Genomic DNA, 20,759 nt, shown 5'->3' with positions numbered 1-20,759 from the left:
TCTCTCTCTCGCTCTCTCGCTCTCTCTCTCCTCTGTCTCTCCTATCCCTCTCTCCTATCTCTCTCTCTCCTATTTCTCTCTCTCCTCTCTCTGTCTCTCCTATCTCTCTCTATCTTTCTCCTCTCTGTCTCTCCTACCTCTCCCTCCTCTCTCTCTCTCTCTCTCTCTCTCTCTCTCTCTCTCTCTCTCTCTCTCTCTCTCTCTCAGGTTGCTCTACAAGGCCATAGACTCTAACAGAGAGAACCTGGGTCCCATCTACAACTACCGCATCGAGATCTCCATCTTCTTCATCATCTACATCATCATCATCGCTTTCTTCATGATGAACATCTTCGTCGGCTTCGTCATCGTCACCTTCCAGGAGCAAGGAGAGAAAGAATACAAGAACTGTGAGCTTGATAAGAACCAGGTCAGTTCATGTGTGTGTGCGTGTTTAGAAGAACAAAACATGTGTGTAAAACATGTGTGTGTGTGTGTGTGTGTGTGTGTGTGTGTGTGTGTGTGTGTGTGTGTGTGTGTGTGTGTGTGTGTGTGTGTGTGTGTGTGTGTGTGTGTGTGTGTGTGTGTGTGTGTGTGTGTGTGTGTGTGTGTGTGTGTGTTCATGTGGTGTTTATGTGTGTTTATGAGTTTTGTGGAACTACATGTCTAGTCTGCTCATCTGTCAGCGTCGTGTGTATAGGTGGCAGGGAAGTCAGGCGCAGGAGAGTCAAAATGAAGTGTAAATGGAGTCTTTTAATAAATGTCAACAGAACATGCTCCATAACACTAAAACATACAGACATGAAAAAACATGGGTACGAGGACCCGTCGCGCACCAACAACAAAATGACAACACTGACAATTAAACAATCTCTGACAAAGACATGAGAGGAAACAGAGGGTTAAATACACAACAGGTAATGAATGGGATTGAAAACAGGTGTGTGGGAAGACAAGACAAAACCGATGGAAAATGAAAAATGGATCAATGATGGCTAGAAGACCGGTGAGGTCGAACGCCGAGCACCGCCCGCACAAGGAGAGGCAACGACTTCGGCAGAAGTCGTGACATCATCATTCCCCACACTAAGGTTCTCAGTGTGTTGCTATGCAGTTTGTGTGTATACCAGGGTTTCCATTAGGAAAATGTGCCTACAGACATTTGACCAGCAGCATTTAAATGTACCTGACATTTGATAAATGTACCGGACACATATGCGTTGGGTGCGTAACCTGATTATGACTGGTCAGAGTGACAGAAATCACATTCAGATTATAGTCTTTCATATTAACAGAGGATGCAATGATATCCGGTCCTTCTTACCGAATTCTGATGCTCACTTTGAACATGTTAGAATAACTCTTCTAACAGCCGACAAGACGAGTAAACAAACAGCAAAATCACTAGCCTATGTCAATCTATTATCCCTCATAGTAGAAAAGTTGACCTATTTTATTGATAATAATAATATAATAATATATGCCATTTAGCAGAGCGACTTACAGTCATGTGTGCATACATTCTACGTATGGGTGGTCCCGGGGATCGAACCCACTACCCTGGCGTTACAAGCGCCATGCTCTACCAACTGAGCAGCTTGGAGAGAAAGAAATAGTCTATTCCAAACAGACTCTGGGACAACTGTGAGATGATAGATCCCAAATTCATACAACCAGTAGGCCTAGGATACAAGCATAAAACATGTTAAAAAGCAATGAGTCTGATGCAACAGATCAGAACATTTAGCTTAAAACTTTGATAAACTATTATTTATTCACATTATGAGAGCAGCAATGTGCACAAGGCAGTAGGCTAGGCGCGAATGTTTGTTCCATAATGCAATTCATGGGAAAACACTGTTGTCAAAACGCACCTGCGAGCGCTTTCATGTGACAGAGATAAAAATATCTGTTTGAAATTTAGAAAGAGGGGAGATGAAATATGCAACAACTAGCATGGGTTGTTAATATGACTAGGGCTGTGCCTTTGTGTACTGGACAATGAAAGAAAGATGATATAAAAGAATTGCCTCCACGGATAGGGTCTGATTTTGGCCAGGCTACTTTGAAGAAAGGTAAGACATGCCTCATAATATGTACTGTTGTATGAAGCCTGCCTTCCATTACCAATGCATTTGCTGTTTGAGATGCTGTAGCAGCAGCTCTCACACTGACTGACACATTTTCCGCTCATCTATATCTGTATGCTGTACGAATGTGATAAATAAGATACATAACAAATATACTGTACACACGAGCCAGTTTAATTCCACAAAATTATACAGTGCATTCGGAAAGTGTTGCTTCACTTTGTCCACATTTTGTTACGTTACAGCCTTATTCTAAAATGGATTAAATTATTATTAATCTACATATAGTAACCCATAATGACAAAGTGAAATATATAAAATATATATATAATTTTTTAAAAACAGAACTACCTTATTTACATTAGTATTCAGACACTTTACTCAGTACTTTGTTGAAGCACCTTTGTTAGCGATTACAGCCTCGAGTCTTCTTGGTTATTTTATTTAGCGGCTTATCAAAATGTTTATTGGCCAAAAGCCAGTTATTACCAGCTAACGGAAATCCTGGTGTATACTATACTGTGTGTACAGGTATGCAATGAATAACTGTGTGGGTTCTCTCTACAGCGGCAGTGTGTGGAGTATGCCCTGAAGGCCCGTCCGTTGAGGAGGTACATCCCTAAGAACCCCTACCAGTATAAGTTCTGGTACGTGGTCAACTCCACAGGGTTTGAGTACATCATGTTCGTCCTCATCATGCTCAACACACTCTGCCTGGCTGTGCAGGTAAGAAGAAGCTCAACCCAACCCATTCAGAGGCCGTAGTCTTGTCGTAACATTTCTTATTATACTCCGGTTATTAGAAATAAAAAAACATAATTGTTCTCCTTTCCTCCCTCTCTATTGTTCTATCTCGCTCTCCATCTCTCTCTCCGTCTCCATCTCTCCATCTATCTCTATCTCGCTCTCCATCTCTCTCTCCGTCTCCATCTCTCCATCTATCTCTATCTCGCTCTCCATCTCTCTCTCCGTCTCCATCTCTCCATCTATCTCTATCTCGCTCTCCATCTCTCCATCTCTCTCTCCGTCTCCATCTCTCCATCTATCTCTATCTCGCTCTCCATCTCTCCATCTCTCTCTCCGTCTCCATCTCTCCATCTATCTCTATCTCGCTCTCCATCTCTCTCTCCATCTCTCTCTCTATCTCGCTCTCCATCTCTCTCTCCATCTCTCCATCTCTCTCTCCGTCTCCATCTCTCCATCTATCTCTATCTCGCTCTCCATCTCTCTCTCCATCTCTCTCTCCATCTCTCCATCTCTCTCTCCGTCTCCATCTCTCCATCTATCTCTATCTCGCTCTCCATCTCTCTCTCCATCTCTCTCTCCGTCTCCATCTCTCCATCTATCTCTATCTATCTCTATCTCGCTCTCCATCTCTCTCTCCGTCTCCATCTCTCCATCTATCTCTATCTCGCTCTCCATCTCTCTCTCCGTCTCCATCTCTCCATCTATCTCTATCTCGCTCTCTATCTCTCTCTCCGTCTCCATCTCTCCATCTATCTCTATCTCTCTCTCCGTCTCCATCTCTCCATCTCTCTCTCCATCTCTCTCTCCGTCTCTCTCTCCGTCTCCATCTCTCCATCTATCTCTATCTCTCTCTCCGTCTCCATCTCTCCATCTCGCTCTCCGTCTCCATCTCTCCATCTATCTCTATCTCGCTCTCCATCTCTCTCTCCGTCTCTCTCTCCGTCTCCATCTCTCCATCTATCTCTATCTCGCTCTCTATCTCTCTCTCTGTCTCCATCTCTCCATCTATCTCTATCTCTCTCTCCGTCTCCATCTCTCTCTCCATCTCTCTCTCCGTCTCTCTCTCCGTCTCCATCTCTCCATCTATCTCTATCTCGCTCTCCATCTCTCTCTCCATCTCTCTCTCCGTCTCCATCTCTCCATCTATCTCTATCTATCTCTATCTCGCTCTCCATCTCTCTCTCCGTCTCCATCTCTCCATCTATCTCTATCTCGCTCTCCATCTCTCTCTCCGTCTCTCTCTCCGTCTCCATCTCTCCATCTATCTCTATCTCGCTCTCTATCTCTCTCTCCGTCTCCATCTCTCCATCTATCTCTATCTCTCTCTCCGTCTCTATCTCTCCATCTATCTCTATCTATCTCTATCTCGCTCTCCATCTCTCTCTCCATCTATCTCTATCTCGCTCTCCATCTCTATCTCTCCATCTATCTCTATCTCGCTCTCCATCTCTCTCTCCGTCTCCATCTATCTCTCTCTCCATCTCTCTCTCCGTCTCCATCTCTCCATCTATCTCTATCTCGCTCTCCATCTCTCTCTCCGTCTCCATCTCTCCATCTATCTCTATCTATCTCTATCTCGCTCTCCATCTCTCGCTCCGTCTCCATCTCTCCATCTATCTCTATCTCGCTCTCCATCTCTCCATCTATCTCTATCTCGCTCTCCATCTCTCTCTCCGTCTCCATCTATCTCTATCTCGCTCTCCATCTCTCTCTCCGTCTCCATCTCTCCATCTATCTCTATCTATCTCTATCTCGCTCTCCATCTCTCTCTCCGTCTCCATCTATCTCTATCTCGCTCTCCATCTCTCTCTCCGTCTCCATCTCTCCATCTATCTCTATCTATCTCTATCTCGCTCTCCATCTCTCTCTCCATCTCTCCATCTATCTCTATCTCGCTCTCCATCTCTCTCTCCGTCTCCATCTCTATCTATATCTATCTCTCTCTCCGTCTCCATCTCTGCATATATCTCTATCTCCCTCTCCATCTCTATCTCGCTCTCGCTCTCCATCTCTCTCTCCGTCTCCATCTCTACATCTATCTCTATCTCGCTCTCCATCTCTCTCCGTCTCATCTCTCCATCTATCTCTATCTTCCTCTCCATCTCTCTCTCTATCTCCCTCTCCATCTCTATCTCGCTCTCCATCTCTCCATCTATCTCTATCTCGCTCTCCATCTCTCTCTCCGTCTCCATCTATCTCTATCTCGCTCTCCATCTCTCTCTCCGTCTCCATCTCTCCATCTATCTCTATCTATCTCTATCTCGCTCTCCATCTCTCTCTCCGTCTCCATCTATCTCTATCTCGCTCTCCATCTCTCTCTCCGTCTCCATCTCTCCATCTATCTCTATCTATCTCTATCTCGCTCTCCATCTCTCTCTCCATCTCTCCATCTATCTCTATCTCGCTCTCCATCTCTCTCTCCGTCTCCATCTCTATCTATATATATCTCTCTCTCCGTCTCCATCTCTGCATATATCTCTATCTCCCTCTCCATCTCTCTCTCTATCTCGCTCTCCATCTCTCTCTCCGTCTCCATCTCTACATCTATCTCTATCTCGCTCTCCATCTCTCTCCGTCTCATCTCTCCATCTATCTCTATCTTCCTCTCCATCTCTCTCTCTATCTCCCTCTCCATCTCTATCTCCCTCTCCATCTCTCCATCTATCTCCCTCTCCTGTAGCACTATGGCCAGTCTGCAACATTTAACTATGTGATGGACATCCTCAACATGGTCTTCACTGCTGTTTTCACTGCAGAGATGGTGCTCAAACTCATCGCCTTCAAACCTCGGGTAAGGACACACACACAAACACACACCCGCAGACACACGCACACACAAATGCATGCATGTGTGCACACAGATGGACACACAGACGGACACACACACACATACATAGTCGTGCATCTCCCGTCTCACATAAATCCCCATTTGTCTATTTTGTGGGTGTATTGTCTGTGGATGTTATGTTTGTAGGTGTCTTTGGTCATTGTGTGTACAGTACCTTCATTTGTTGGTTGTTGACTTGTTTACACCCTGCCCTACCCTTTCCTGCTCCGCCTTACCCCTTCCTGCTCCTCCCTACCCCCTACTGTACCTGGTGGCCTACACACAGCTTTGTGTTGAGAAGAAGGACAGGGACCCAGTAAGAGACTGAGTGGTGTGGTGCAGTGCCTAGAGACAGGACTCTCTCTCTCTCTCTCTTTCTTTCTCTTTCTCTCTCTCTCTCTCTCATTCTCTGTATCTCTCTCTCTCTCTTGCTGTCTCTCTCACTGTCTCTCTCTCTCTGACTCTCTCTCCAACTTTCTCTCTGTCTCTGTCTCTGTCTCTGTCTCTGTCTCTGTCTCTGTCTCTGTCTCTGTCTCTCTCTCTCTCTCTCTCTCTCTCTCTCTCTCTCTCTCTCTCTCTCTCTCTCTCTCTCTCTCTCTCTCTCTGTGTGTCTCTGTATCTCTCTCTCTCGCAGTCTCTCTCTCTGTCTCTTTGTGACTCTCACCCACTAGTGACCTAGCTAACTTTCTAATACCTTAACATTTACAGTTCATTAATTCTATCAACATGTTTTATTGCATACGGTCATTTACAATAAAGTTCTACAGTGGAATAAATGCATTGAGCATGCAGATAACATTTGAAAGTAACTGTAATGACACAGTATTAACCTCACCACCTAACCACTGCCTACTCCCCTGACCTCACTCAGGGGTATTTTGGGGACGCCTGGAATGTGTTCGACGCCCTGGTGGTGATGGGCAGCATAGTAGACATTGTGCTTAGTGAGATTGATGTAAGTAAGCCCCACCCAACCCTCTTTGGCCCCGCCCCTGATCTGTCCCGTCTGATCTGTCCGTGGTCATCTGTCCTCCCTCTATGTATCTATGTTCTGGGGTGTGTTCAAGAGGGTGTACCGTTACAGAACGTTTAGATAGAAAACTATTGTGTAGAACAGATATGACTGTCAGATAGAATAGGCAATTGGCATTAGCTTTACTTGTTACATTTCTATCTGTGACATGCTGGATGTTTTACCTCACTGAATGCACCCGCTGGTCTTTGGTTATATGGCCTGCTGTTTCTGCTGACTTCAGCTCCTCTGCTACCAAAGGGCCTACTCAGTCTCTCTGTTATTGATTACTCAGGTCTTAATGGCTACTTTTCTATTTGTCTTTTTTCTCTCCTTCTCTGGCCCTACCTCCTGCTGCCTCCCTACACAATCCTATTCACACTTATTCTCTTCTCATTTTCTCTCTCTCTCTCTCTCTCTCTCTCTCTCATTCACAATAACATTATTGCCTCTGTCCTCTTTTCTGTTTTCTCTCTCTTTCTTTTTCATCCCCCTCTCTTCCCCTTGTGTGCTGTGGCTTCCGTTAACAGCACTATTTCACTGACGCGTGGAACACATTTGATGCCTTAATTGTAGTTGGTAGCGTCGTTGATATTGCTATCACTGAAGTGAATGTAAGTACTGCCTTTTCTGCCTCTCTCGTGGAACTGAAGCCTTACTATAACGCCAGAATTGACAGTAGCACCACCATTATTCCCAAGTGTGTTCTGAGATTGAGGAAGGTGCTTGTGCTTACATTCAGTGAACATTAGACTGAGAGAGTAAATCCAAGCATCTTCCTCATATCACTCTCCCTCTCCCCTCATGAATTATATTATTTTACATTAGGCCCACAGTGCCCCCATGTTAGCTAGTTGGTACTACAATTCTGCTGCTCCTAATTTACAGTAATGCCCACAGTAAAATGAACACTCAAATCACTATAGATGATTAGGAAATGTACTGTATATGTGTCTACAAATAATCATCTGTAGAATAGATCCTATTGGCTTTTGTCATTGTTTGATAACATATGTTTAGGTCATATATCCATTGGCTATGTCTGTAAGGCTTCAGTTGGCTTGTGATTCTTGTCTTGTACTGTCCTGTCTGAAAAATGTACTGTGACTATTGAAATGAACCCCTTTACCAAGCTCAGTGTTTTTGTGCTACTCAGGTCTTATACAATGGGGTATTGTATTATATGGTATGATATGTTGAAATGTTTTATTGTTTGAACAGCTGTTACGATGCGTCTGTATACATGGACGTTTCCCGATAGAGGTGTCCCACGCTTTGTAACCATGGGGATCTATAGTTGGGTTACAGCCGTGTGATGTTGCTATGTATCCGCTTGGTTTTCTAACCCTTATACCTCTTGTTCATTCTGTTTCCATAGAAACTTGTAGAGGCAAGTATGGCAATGATCCATCTCCCTGTTTTGCGTGTTAATCTGTTTCATAACAACTTTATCTTCGGGACCCAATTTATAGTGTAAATGGATTAAGAAACTCAATACAATTAGTCATCTAGTGTTTTATCGTCTTGGTCAAAGAATTGTTCTGAATTAATGTCATTAAAAAAGCTATAGGAAATCTAGAAAGTCATCTGTTAATCAGATAACCCAAGTTAAGTCTTGGCCTGGTATAGTTATTGTGTCAAGACAGGGTAAAATGCTGGATGACTGCTACTTCCAGCTACTGTAACAGACTACTGCTGTAATATTGTTCTCTGCATTGCCTTGATGGACAGTGCTCCATTAAATGACTGCTACTAACATAACGTTACTAACGTAGCACTCTTTTAGGTCACATACAGCACGGTGCAATGCTCATACATAATGTCAATAATGTGTTTAATCAATACATTTCCCAGACTGTACCCTCTGACAATGAACACACACACACACACACACACACACACACACACACACACACACACACACACACACACACACACACACACACACACACACACACACACACACACACACACACACACATACATTGTTTTTAATATTGAGTAGATTCAGTAAAGGTGCTTATTTATAGGTGAAGTGTAGCAGTCTTACTGCTCAACTCTCTCCCCCTCTTCCCTCTCTCTCTCTCTGTCTCCGAGTGCTCTACTTTCTGAGCTGCAGTGCTGTTTCTCTGGAGTCACCATATGTCAGTGTGTCAGTGTCTGTTCCTAGTTTATGTGGATATGAATGGGTTAGTGTCTGTTCCTAGTTTATGTGGATATGAATGTGTTAGTGTCTGTTCCTAGTTTATGTGGATATGAATGGGTTAGTGTCTGTTCCTAGTTTATGTGGATATGAATGTGTTAGTGTCTGTTCCTACTTTATGTGGATATGAATGTGTTAGTGTCTGTTCCTAGTTTATGTGGATATGAATGGGTTAGTGTCTTCCTAGTTTATGTGGATATGAATGTGTTAGTGTCTGTTCCTAGTTTATGTGGATATGAATGTGTTAGTGTCTGTTCCTACTTTATGTGGATATGAATGTGTTAGTGTCTGTTCCTAGTTTATGTGGATATGAATGGGTTAGTGTCTTCCTAGTTTATGTGGATATGAATGGGTTAGTGTCTGTTCCTAGTTTATGTGGATATGAATGTGTTAGTGTCTGTTCCTAGTTTATGTGGATATGAATGGGTTAGTGTCTGTTCCTAGTTTATGTGGATATGAATGTGTTAGTGTCTGTTCCTAGTTTATGTGGATATGAATGGGTTAGTGTCTGTTCCTAGTTTATGTGGATATGAATGTGTTAGTGTCTGTTCCTAGTTTATGTGGATATGAATGGGTTAGTGTCTGTTCCTAGTTTATGTGGATATGAATGTGTTAGTGTCTGTTCCTAGTTTATGTGGATATGAATGGGTTAGTGTCTGTTCCTAGTTTATGTGGATATGAATGTGTTAGTGTCTGTTCCTAGTTTATGTGGATATGAATGGGTTAGTGTCTGTTCCTAGTTTATGTGGATATGAATGTGTTAGTGTCTGTTCCTAGTTTATGTGGATATGAATGGGTTAGTGTCTGTTCCTAGTTTATGTGGATATGAATGTGTTAGTGTCTGTTCCTAGTTTATGTGGATATGAATGGGTTAGTGTCTGTTCCTAGTTTATGTGGATATGAATGTGTTAGTGCCTGTTCCTAGTTTATGTGGATATGAATGGGTTAGTGTCTGTTCCTAGTTTATGTGGATATGAATGTGTTAGTGTCTGTTCCTAGTTTATGTGGATATGAATGTGTTAGTGTCTGTTCCTAGTTTATGTGGATATGAATGGGTTAGTGTCTGTTCCTAGTTTATGTGGATATGAATGTGTTAGTGTCTGTTCCTAGTTTATGTGGATATGAATGTGTTAGTGTCTGTTCCTAGTTTATGTGGATATGAATGTGTCAGTGTCTGTTCCTAGTTTATGTGGATATGAATGTGTTAGTGTCTGTTCCTAGTTTATGTGGATATGAATGTGTTAGTGTCTGTTCCTAGTTTATGTGGATATGAATGTGTTAGTGTCTGTTCCTAGTTTATGTGGATATGAATGGGTTAGTGTCTGTTCCTAGTTTATGTGGATATGAATGGGTTAGTGTCTGTTCCTAGTTTATGTGGATATGAATGGGTTAGTGTCTGTTCCTAGTTTATGTGGATATGAATGGGTTAGTGTCTGTTCCTAGTTTATGTGGATATGAATGGGTTAGTGTCTGTTCCTAGTTTATGTGGATATGAATGTGTTAGTGTCTGTTCCTAGTTTATGTGGATATGAATGGGTTAGTGTCTTCCTAGTTTATGTGGATATGGATGTGTTAGTGTCTGTTCCTAGTTTATGTGGATATGAATGGGTTAGTGTCTGTTCCTAGTTTATGTGGATATGAATGGGTTAGTGTCTGTTCCTAGTTTATGTGGATATGAATGGGTTAGTGTCTGTTCCTAGTTTATGTGGATATGAATGTGTTAGTGTCTGTTCCTAGTTTATGTGGATATGAATGGGTTAGTGTCTGTTCCTAGGGTTAGTGTCTGTTCCTAGTTTATGTGGATATGAATGTGTTAGTGCCTGTTCCTAGTTTATGTGGATATGAATGGGTTAGTGTCTGTTCCTAGTTTATGTGGATATGAATGTGTTAGTGTCTGTTCCTAGTTTATGTGGATATGAATGGGTTAGTGTCTGTTCCTAGTTTATGTGGATATGAATGGGTTAGTGTCTTCCTAGTTTATGTGGATATGAATGTGTTAGTGTCTGTTCCTAGTTTATGTGGATATGAATGTGTTAGTGTCTGTTCCTAGTTTATGTGGATATGAATGTGTTAGTGTCTGTTCCTAGTTTATGTGGATATGAATGGGTTAGTGTCTGTTCCTAGTTTATGTGGATATGAATGTGTTAGTGTCTGTTCCTAGTTTATGTGGATATGAATGGGTTAGTGTCTTCCTAGTTTATGTGGATATGAATGTGTTAGTGTCTGTTCCTAGTTTATGTGGATATGAATGTGTTAGTGTCTGTTCTTAGTTCATGTGGATATAAATGGGTTAGTGTCTGTTCCTAGTTTATGTGGATATGAATGTGTTAGTGTCTGTTCCTAGTTTATGTGGATATGAATGTGTTAGTGTCTGTTCCTAGTTTATGTGGATATGAATGGGTTAGTGTCTGTTCCTAGTTTATGTGGATATGAATGTGTTAGTGTCTGTTCCTAGTTTATGTGGATATGAATGTGTTAGTGTCTGTTCCTAGTTTATGTGGATATGAATGTGTTAGTGTCTGTTCCTAGTTTATGTGGATATGAATGGGTTAGTGTCTGTTCCTAGTTTATGTGGATATGAATGTGTTAGTGTCTGTTCCTAGTTTATGTGGATATGGATGTGTTAGTGTCTGTTCCTAGTTTATGTGGATATGAATGGGTTAGTGTCTGTTCCTAGTTTATGTGGATATGGATGTGTTAGTGTCTTTTCCTAGTTTATGTGGATATGAATGTGTTAGTGTCTGTTCCTAGTTTATGTGGATATGAATGGGTTAGTGTCTGTTCCTAGTTTATGTGGATATGAATGTGTTAGTGTCTGTTCCTAGTTTATGTGGATATGGATGGGTTAGTGTCTTTTCCTAGTTTATGTGGATATGAATGTGTTAGTGTCTGTTCCTAGTTTATGTGGATATGAATGTGTTAGTGTCTGTTCCTAGTTTATGTGGATATGAATGTGTTAGTGTCTGTTCCTAGTTTATGTGGATATGAATGGGTTAGTGTCTGTTCCTAGTTTATGTGGATATGAATGTGTTAGTGTCTGTTCCTAGTTTATGTGGATATGAATGTGTTAGTGTCTGTTCCTAGTTTATGTGGATATGAATGGGTTAGTGTCTGTTCCTAGTTTATGTGGATATGAATGTGTTAGTGTCTGTTCCTAGTTTATGTGGATATGAATGTGTTAGTGTCTGTTCCTAGTTTATGTGGATATGAATGTGTTAGTGTCTGTCTGTTCCTAGTTTATGTGGATATGAATGTGTTAGTGTCTGTTCCTAGTTTATGTGGATATGAATGTGTTAGTGTCTGTTCCTAGTTTATGTGGATATGAATGGGTTAGTGTCTGTTCCTAGTTTATGTGGATATGAATGTGTTAGTGTCTGTTCCTAGTTTATGTGGATATGAATGTGTTAGTGTCTGTTCCTAGTTTATGTGGATATGAATGTGTTAGTGTCTGTTCCTAGTTTATGTGGATATGAATGGGTTAGTGTCTGTTCCTAGTTTATGTGGATATGAATGTGTTAGTGTCTGTTCCTAGTTTATGTGGATATGAATGTGTTAGTGTCTGTTCCTAGTTTATGTGGATATGAATGGGTTAGTGTCTGTTCCTAGTTTATGTGGATATGAATGGGTTAGTGTCTGTTCCTAGTTTATGTGGATATGAATGTGTTAGTGTCTGTTCCTAGTTTATGTGGATATGAATGTGTTAGTGTCTGTTCCTAGTTTATGTGGATATGAATGTGTTAGTGTCTGTTCCTAGTTTATGTGGATATGAATGTGTTAGTGTCTGTTCCTAGTTTATGTGGATATGAATGTGTTAGTGTCTGTTCCTAGTTTATGTGGATATGAATGTGTTAGTGTCTGTTCCTAGTTTATGTGGATATGAATGTGTTAGTGTCTGTTCCTAGTTTATGTGGATATGAATGGGTTAGTGTCTGTTCCTAGTTTATGTGGATATGAATGTGTTAGTGTCTGTTCCTAGTTTATGTGGATATGAATGTGTTAGTGTCTGTTCCTAGTTTATGTGGATATGAATGGGTTAGTGTCTGTTCCTAGTTTATGTGGATATGAATGGGTTAGTGCCTGTTCCTAGTTTATGTGGATATGAATGGGTTAGTGTCTGTTCCTAGTTTATGTGGATATGAATGTGTTAGTGTCTGTTCCTAGTTTATGTGGATATGAATGGGTTAGTGTCTGTTCCTAGTTTATGTGGATATGAATGTGTTAGTGTCTGTTCCTAGTTTATGTGGATATGAATGGGTTAGTGTCTTCCTAGTTTATGTGGATATGAATGTGTTAGTGTCTGTTCCTAGTTTATGTGGATATGAATGTGTTAGTGTCTGTTCCTAGTTTATGTGGATATGAATGTGTTAGTGTCTGTTCCTAGTTTATGTGGATATGAATGGGTTAGTGTCTGTTCCTAGTTTATGTGGATATGAATGTGTTAGTGTCTGTTCCTAGTTTATGTGGATATGAATGGGTTAGTGTCTTCCTAGTTTATGTGGATATGAATGTGTTAGTGTCTGTTCCTAGTTTATGTGGATATGAATGTGTTATTGTCTGTTCCTAGTTCATGTGGATATAAATGGGTTAGTGTCTGTTCCTAGTTTATGTGGATATGAATGTGTTAGTGTCTGTTCCTAGTTTATGTGGATATGAATGTGTTAGTGTCTGTTCCTAGTTTATGTGGATATGAATGGGTTAGTGTCTGTTCCTAGTTTATGTGGATATGAATGTGTTAGTGTCTGTTCCTAGTTTATGTGGATATGAATGTGTTAGTGTCTGTTCCTAGTTTATGTGGATATGAATGTGTTAGTGTCTGTTCCTAGTTTATGTGGATATGAATGTGTTAGTGTCTGTTCCTAGTTTATGTGGATATGAATGTGTTAGTGTCTGTTCCTAGTTTATGTGGATATGAATGGGTTAGTGTCTGTTCCTAGTTTATGTGGATATGAATGTGTTAGTGTCTGTTCCTAGTTTATGTGGATATGAATGTGTTAGTGTCTGTTCCTAGTTTATGTGGATATGAATGTGTTAGTGTCTGTTCCTAGTTTATGTGGATATGAATGTGTTAGTGTCTGTTCCTAGTTTATGTGGATATGAATGTGTTAGTGTCTGTTCCTAGTTTATGTGGATATGAATGTGTTAGTGTCTGTTCCTAGTTTATGTGGATATGAATGTGTTAGTGTCTGTTCCTAGTTTATGTGGATATGAATGTGTTAGTGTCTGTTCCTAGTTTATGTGGATATGAATGGGTTAGTGTCTGTTCCTAGTTTATGTGGATATGAATGTGTTAGTGTCTGTTCCTAGTTTATGTGGATATGAATGTGTTAGTGTCTGTTCCTAGTTTATGTGGATATGAATGTGTTAGTGTCTGTTCTAGTTTATGTGGATATGAATGGGTTAGTGTCTGTTCCTAGTTTATGTGGATATGAATGTGTTAGTGTCTGTTCCTAGTTTATGTGGATATGAATGTGTTAGTGTCTGTTCCTAGTTTATGTGGATATGAATGGGTTAGTGTCTGTTCCTAGTTTATGTGGATATGAATGGGTTAGTGTCTGTTCCTAGTTTATGTGGATATGAATGTGTTAGTGTCTGTTCCTAGTTTATGTGGATATGAATGTGTTAGTGTCTGTTCCTAGTTTATGTGGATATGAATGTGTTAGTGTCTGTTCCTAGTTTATGTGGATATGAATGTGTTAGTGTCTGTTCCTAGTTTATGTGGATATGAATGTGTTAGTGTCTGTTCCTAGTTTATGTGGATATGAATGTGTTAGTGTCTGTTCCTAGTTTATGTGGATATGAATGTGTTAGTGTCTGTTCCTAGTTTATGTGGATATGAATGGGTTAGTGTCTGTTCCTAGTTTATGTGGATATGAATGTGTTAGTGTCTGTTCCTAGTTTATGTGGATATGAATGTGTTAGTGTCTGTTCCTAGTTTATGTGGATATGAATGGGTTAGTGTCTGTTCCTAGTTTATGTGGATATGAATGGGTTAGTGCCTGTTCCTAGTTTATGTGGATATGAATGGGTTAGTGTCTGTTCCTAGTTTATGTGGATATGAATGTGTTAGTGTCTGTTCCTAGTTTATGTGGATATGAATGGGTTAGTGTCTGTTCCTAGTTTATGTGGATATGAATGTGTTAGTGTCTGTTCCTAGTTTATGTGGATATGAATGGGTTAGTGTCTTCCTAGTTTATGTGGATATGAATGTGTTAGTGTCTGTTCCTAGTTTATGTGGATATGAATGTGTTAGTGTCTGTTCCTAGTTTATGTGGATATGAATGTGTTAGTGTCTGTTCCTAGTTTATGTGGATATGAATGGGTTAGTGTCTGTTCTAGTTTATGTGGATATGAATGTGTTAGTGTCTGTTCCTAGTTTATGTGGATATGAATGGGTTAGTGTCTTCCTAGTTTATGTGGATATGAATGTGTTAGTGTCTGTTCCTAGTTTATGTGGATATGAATGTGTTATTGTCTGTTCCTAGTTCATGTGGATATAAATGGGTTAGTGTCTGTTCCTAGTTTATGTGGATATGAATGTGTTAGTGTCTGTTCCTAGTTTATGTGGATATGAATGTGTTAGTGTCTGTTCCTAGTTTATGTGGATATGAATGGGTTAGTGTCTGTTCCTAGTTTATGTGGATATGAATGTGTTAGTGTCTGTTCCTAGTTTATGTGGATATGAATGTGTTAGTGTCTGTTCCTAGTTTATGTGGATATGAATGTGTTAGTGTCTGTTCCTAGTTTATGTGGATATGAATGTGTTAGTGTCTGTTCCTAGTTTATGTGGATATGAATGTGTTAGTGTCTGTTCCTAGTTTATGTGGATATGAATGGGTTAGTGTCTGTTCCTAGTTTATGTGGATATGAATGTGTTAGTGTCTGTTCCTAGTTTATGTGGATATGAATGTGTTAGTGTCTGTTCCTAGTTTATGTGGATATGAATGGGTTAGTGTCTGTTCCTAGTTTATGTGGATATGAATGTGTTAGTGCCTGTTCCTAGTTTATGTGGATATGAATGGGTTAGTGTCTGTTCCTAGTTTATGTGGATATGAATGTGTTAGTGTCTGTTCCTAGTTTATGTGGATATGAATGGGTTAGTGTCTGTTCCTAGTTTATGTGGATATGAATGTGTTAGTGTCTGTTCCTAGTTTATGTGGATATGAATGGGTTAGTGTCTTCCTAGTTTATGTGGATATGAATGTGTTAGTGTCTGTTCCTAGTTTATGTGGATATGAATGGGTTAGTGTCTGTTCCTAGTTTATGTGGATATGAATGTGTTAGTGTCTGTTCCTAGTTTATGTGGATATGAATGTGTTAGTGTCTGTTCCTAGTTTATGTGGATATGAATGTGTTAGTGTCTGTTCCTAGTTTATGTGGATATGAATGTGTTAGTGTCTGTTCCTAGTTTATGTGGATATGAATGTGTTAGTGTCTGTTCCTAGTTTATGTGGATATGAATGGGTTAGTGTCTGTTCCTAGTTTATGTGGATATGAATGTGTTAGTGTCTGTTCCTAGTTTATGTGGATATGAATGTGTTAGTGTCTGTTCCTAGTTTATGTGGATATGAATGTGTTAGTGTCTGTTCCTAGTTTATGTGGATATGAATGGGTTAGTGTCTGTTCCTAGTTTATGTGGATATGAATGGGTTAGTGTCTGTTCCTAGTTTATGTGGATATGAATGTGTTAGTGTCTGTTCCTAGTTTATGTGGATATGAATGTGTTAGTGTCTGTTCCTAGTTTATGTGGATATGAATGTGTTAGTGTCTGTTCCTAGTTTATGTGGATATGAATGTGTTAGTGTCAGTTCCTAGTTTATGTGGATATGAATGTGTTAGTGTCTGTTCCTAGTTTATGTGGATATGAATGTGTTAGTGTCTGTTCCTAGTTTATGTGGATATGAATGTGTTAGTGTCTGTTCCTAGTTTATGTGGATATGAATGTGTTAGTGTCTGTTCCTAGTTTATGTGGATATGAATGTGTTAGTGTCTGTTCCTAGTTTATGTGGATATGAATGTGTTAGTGTCTGTTCCTAGTTTATGTGGATATGAATGGGTTAGTGTCTGTTCCTAGTTTATGTGGATATGAATGTGTTAGTGTCTGTTCCTAGTTTATGTGGATATGAATGTGTTAGTGTCTGTTCCTAGTTTATGTGGATATGAATGTGTTAGTGTCTGTTCCTAGTTTATGTGGATATGAATGGGTTAGTGTCTGTTCCTAGTTTATGTGGATATGAATGTGTTAGTGTCTGTTCCTAGTTTATGTGGATATGAATGTGTTAGTGTCTGTTCCTAGTTTATGTGGATATGAATGGGTTAGTGTCTGTTCCTAGTTTATGTGGATATGAATGGGTTAGTGTCTGTTCCTAGTTTATGTGGATATGAATGTGTTAGTGTCTGTTCCTAGTTTATGTGGATATGAATGTGTTAGTGTCTGTTCCTAGTTTATGTGGATATGAATGGGTTAGTGTCTGTTCCTAGTTTATGTGGATATGAATGGGTTAGTGTCTGTTCCTAGTTTATGTGGATATGAATGTGTTAGTGTCTGTTCCTAGTTTATGTGGATATGAATGGGTTAGTGCCTGTTCCTAGTTTATGTGGATATGGATGTGTTAGTGTCTGTTCCTAGTTTATGTGGATATGAATGTGTTAGTGTCTGTTCCTAGTTTATGTGGATATGGATGTGTTAGTGTCTGTTCCTAGTTTATGTGGATATGAATGTGTTAGTGTCTGTTCCTAGTTTATGTGGATATGGATGTGTTAGTGTCTGTTCCTAGTTTATGTGGATATGAATGTGTTAGTGTCTGTTCCTAGTTTATGTGGATATGGATGTGTTAGTGTCTGTTCCTAGTTTATGTGGATATGAATGTGTTAGTGTCTGTTCCTAGTTTATGTGGATATGAATGTGTTAGTGTCTGTTCCTAGTTTATGTGGATATGAATGTGTTAGTGTCTGTTCCTAGTTTATGTGGATATGAATGTGTTAGTGTCTGTTCCTAGTTTATGTGGATATGAATGTGTTAGTGTCTGTTCCTAGTTTATGTGGATATGAATGTGTTAGTGTCTGTTCCTAGTTTATGTGGATATGAATGTGTTAGTGTCTGTTCCTAGTTTATGTGGATATGAATGTGTTAGTGTCTGTTCCTAGTTTATGTGGATATGAATGGGTTAGTGTCTGTTCCTAGTTTATGTGGATATGAATGTGTTAGTGCCTGTTCCTAGTTTATGTGGATATGAATGGGTTAGTGTCTGTTCCTAGTTTATGTGGATATGAATGTGTTAGTGTCTGTTCCTAGTTTATGTGGATATGAATGTGTTAGTGTCTGTTCCTAGTTGATGTGGATATGAATGTGTTAGTGTCTGTTCCTAGTTTATGTGGATATGAATGGGTTAGTGTCTGTTCCTAGTTTATGTGGATATGAATGGGTTAGTGTCTGTTCCTAGTTTATGTGGATATGAATGTGTTAGTGTCTGTTCCTAGTTTATGTGGATATGAATGTGTTAGTGTCTGTTCCTAGTTTATGTGGATATGAATGTGTTAGTGTCTGTTCCTAGTTCATGTGGATATGAATGGGTTAGTGTCTGTTCCTAGTTTATGTGGATATGAATGTGTTAGTGTCTGTTCCTAGTTTATGTGGATATGAATGTGTTAGTGTCTGTTCCTAGTTTATGTGGATATGAATGTGTTAGTGTCTGTTCCTAGTTTATGTGGATATGAATGTGTTAGTGTCTGTTCCTAGTTTATGTGGATATGAATGTGTTAGTGTCTGTTCCTAGTTTATGTGGATATGAATTTGTTAGTGTCTGTTCCTAGTTTATGTGGATATGAATGGGTTAGTGTCTGTTCCTAGTTTATGTGGATATGAATGTGTTAGTGTCTGTTCCTAGTTTATGTGGATATGAATGTGTTAGTGTCTGTTCCTAGTTGATGTGGATATGAATGGGTTAGTGTCTGTTCCTAGTTGATGTGGATATGAATGTGTTAGTGCCTGTTCCTAGTTGATGTGGATATGAATGTGTTAGTGCCTGAGTGTCTGTGTGAGAGCTGGTGTGTTTTTCCTGTGTTTAACATGCATATGTTGGATACTTATGCATGTTGGTGTGTGTGCGCGCGTGCTTCCGTGTGTTTATGTGTTAAAGTCAGGCCTTCTATATGTGTGTTGTTTGATGGTTTGGTGTTGATTTCACAAGGCCTTTGACAGAGGACCTTGCGAGGCCCATTTCATCTTTCATTGACTGTTGGTTTGCATGCTGATGTTCTGTCCCACTGTCTGTCATAGACTAGATCAGAAACTCCACTCAGTTGGGCTGTTTTAACTTGTGATCGAGGATCTATGTTTATGTGTGGCTATATTATAGCTGCTCATTGTTGTTACCCAATCACTGGGCTATGTACCTCTTCTCCTGATGCATGCTGGGAACGTGTCAGGTGTTCCCATCCCCCTAACATCCTCCCCATGTCCCCCATCAACCCACAGATGGCACGTGGCCCTGCACCGGTCAGTCCCGTTCACTTGCTCACTAACCATTTGTGACCCTTTGTTAAGTTTGACCCTCCTCTCTCGCCATACCTCCTCTTATCTGTTTCTCCTCCAGACAGAATGGCCCTGGAGCTCAGAGCAAAGCTAGGGCACAATGCTAAACATAGAAATAGAATGTACCGACAGAGGTGATTTAATATGGGATTAAGAAACATACTTTTACATTATATTTATTTCCACAGCTTTGTGTAGGGTCTGCTTCTGCTTAGCAACACAATTAAAGCAGCACGGTCAATATCAATTTCAATCAGGGTCAAAGTTGAATCACAAACACAGTCAATGTAGATAGATGCACATGGAACTAAAAGTAGCAGGCTAAACTCATGTTAATTTACAATCAGTGTATGAGCCTCATGTAAGAACCAGTGTACTTACAGCCCATCAGCAGGTGTGATGGAAGTTATCATGGCTGTCATGTCTATCACACTGATGGTGCTTCAATCAATGCAGTAGCTGACTGTGAGGTTCTTTGTTGATCTTGTGTTTATGTCTCTGTGAGTGATTGTCTCTGTCTTCTGTTCTGTCTTCCTATGTAGTGAGCTCTTAAAGCTCACAATGGAGCTCATGTGTAGAGAAGGTCCAGGTGTGTAGCCTTCAGTCAGGTGCATGGCCATTTCTTTTTTCTCTCTCTCTCTTGCTCTCTCTCTGAACTATTTCAGTCACTTGATATTTCTCACCGCTGTCTCTTCCTTCCTATATTCTGTTTCTCTCTCTTTTTTTCATTCCCTCTCCCTTTCTTTCTTTCGTTCCCTCTCTCCCTTTCTCTACCCCAAACATTCTATCTTTGTCTCTCTCTCTCTCTCTCTCTCTCTCTCTCTCTCTCTCTCTCTCTCTCTCTCTCTTCCTCTCCTGCCTCCCCTCACTCTCTCTCTTTAACCCCTCTCTCCCTGCACTGGACGATGAGAGCGCCCCCTAGCGGTGACTCTGATGCAGGTCACTGACTGACTCGACATGCATGGGGTTGCTGCGTGTGATGCTAACAGATACCACTAACGGCTCCTAATGCCGCCTCTTCCTCATCATCAAAACTTGACTTGCGTGTATATGTGCGGTGCTTGTCTGCAACAACATGGCGATGCTGAATGCATGCTCTATCAAACGCTGTTGGTTGACCAGGATTAGCTAAAGAACCTCCTCAAGCTTTATTATTCCATGTGTTATGATTTCTTGCTCATTCCGCACCTCATAACGTTCCTGTTGTTCAGCGTGAACCACTGCGCTGTAGGAGATGAATGAACTGAAGGCATGTCTGTCTGGAGTTACTCTACTCATACTTTCCACTGTTGACGACATCACTCAGTGTTCTTCCTGTACTGTTACTGTGAAATCATACATCTGAAATCATACAATGGTTCATAGTTTCT

At 40.3% G+C, this 20,759-nt stretch overlaps 1 pseudogene; it reads left to right on the top strand.

Annotated features, from left to right (window-relative positions):
* The window catches only part of LOC118375447 (voltage-dependent L-type calcium channel subunit alpha-1D-like), a 162,288-nt pseudogene that overhangs the window by 98,125 nt on the left and 43,404 nt on the right, over positions 1-20,759 (top strand).

This window comes from Oncorhynchus keta, chromosome 21, assembly GCF_023373465.1.
Source record: "Oncorhynchus keta strain PuntledgeMale-10-30-2019 chromosome 21, Oket_V2, whole genome shotgun sequence".
Classification (NCBI taxonomy): domain Eukaryota; kingdom Metazoa; phylum Chordata; class Actinopteri; order Salmoniformes; family Salmonidae; genus Oncorhynchus; species Oncorhynchus keta.
The sequence above is the reverse complement of the archived record's forward strand: the minus strand, read 5'-3'. Positions and strand labels throughout refer to the sequence as shown.